This window comes from Macadamia integrifolia, chromosome 13 (genome assembly GCF_013358625.1).
Source record: "Macadamia integrifolia cultivar HAES 741 chromosome 13, SCU_Mint_v3, whole genome shotgun sequence".
Taxonomy (NCBI): domain Eukaryota; kingdom Viridiplantae; phylum Streptophyta; class Magnoliopsida; order Proteales; family Proteaceae; genus Macadamia; species Macadamia integrifolia.
This window is the reverse complement of record NC_056569.1, coordinates 19,233,394-19,235,020: the sequence shown is the minus strand read 5'-3', so window position 1 is coordinate 19,235,020 and position 1,627 is coordinate 19,233,394. Positions and strand designations below refer to the sequence as shown.

General features: G+C 31.8%; 1 protein-coding gene across 1 annotated transcript in view; it reads left to right on the top strand.

The window, feature by feature from the left end:
- Positions 1 to 1,627, top strand: part of LOC122059075 (serine/threonine-protein kinase EDR1-like) — a 52,696-nt gene that overhangs the window by 46,885 nt on the left and 4,184 nt on the right. The window lies entirely within an intron of this gene.

The window sequence follows — 1,627 nt, the reverse complement described above, 5'->3', positions numbered from 1 at the left end:
CCCCAAAAAAAAAAAAGAATCAGGATTGTTAACGGTGCTACATTTGTATCGAATTGGTTTTCTATTTTGGGGATTAGTGTGGAACCTTGTTGTAAGGTAAACAAGGCATGTACTCGCATAAGGCTAAAAAAATTCTTATGCATTGTCAACTTACCTTAATGAAATGGAAATATTTGTTCTTGCGTATACCCAAAAAAGGATAATAAAGAGTCAGATATTACGCTAGGCATGACAATACACATCCAGGTTTTAGAAGTCATAACTACCACATGTATTGGAAATCCTGGCTAGAGCATTCCAGATTTTGTACAATAATACATATTTTATTGTAATAAAAATTAGAAAAGTATCACTTGAAATAAAAGTTAATTGCGACCAAATGTTAAATAAGACCAATGGATGGACGTACTTTTTCTTATCAAATCTTTTATTTTTGGTGATTTATCTAAACTTCTTATAATTTTTATTTATTTATTATTATTATTATTTTTTTAAAGTTACAAAATCAATCTTCATAAATTCTTTTATCTACATTAGTAATGCTCAATTCTTGTGAAAAGTTTAATCTACCAATAATAGTGCATACATCAGCTCATGCCACATAACATAAATTTATATGACTTTTTAATGTGACATATACTGTATAAGAAATATTTGATTTTGTTCGACGTGTGGGGAGCTGAAAATCACCTAGTTGTTTCTATTGAAATTTATTGAAAAGGGAAAAAAATTTTCGTCAATCATTTCGTCATTTCCCCATATTTACAAACAATTTGTTAAAGAAATCAAGTTTGTAGGAGGTTCGATTAAGTGCTACCCGTTATGGATTTGTAGTTTTCTATAGTAGTTGACCCTTTACCGTTATGATTAGCATATGGTTTGCACAACCGCTAGCAGGATTTGTTTCCACCTTGCATCACCACCAATCAATAAATAAGGTGAAATGTGTGATACAAAAAGTTGAGGTCCAGACTTACATGTCACACATGAAGAGAGTAAATGCAACTAGATTTGTAGATTTTCATTCTAGATCTGTTTAAAGTTACTTGGTAATTTTTTCCTAGAAGAAATTGTTGGAGCCTTACAAGCTTACAATCAAAATAGATCAGTCAAAAGGTTTCCCTGGTTAGACTGAAGACCTGTAATATATGGAAAATGCGGCCATTTTTCTCATTTAAGCCCAAATGACTTAAGCTTGAAGATTTCATTTAAAATACTATTGGCACTTTGGGAGCAATCTTCCAAACAGCATATAACACCTAAATTTCATTTCAAGCATGGTGACCTATTTCTGTTGAAACTGAAAACCCTGTGTTATAATTCAAAAAATGAGCAACGCTAAAGCAGGATGTAGTTTAGATTTGGCTCTGGTATGATTTGGTGCATGAGAAAATCTGCCGAACATCCCAAACCATGGTTTAATCGAGTATCTTTTATTTGTTAACCGTGGTTTAATCGAGTATCGTTTATTTGTCCATATATCAGGAGGCAACATTCTGGTTTCTTAATTTCCTGGTTTAGAATATAGGGAACATTTTTAATGCCCTTCTGAACAAGTCAAGACCTATATGGGTTTATATCTATGACAATTTCAACCAGGGTACTCTCAATTTTTTTTTTTTTTTTT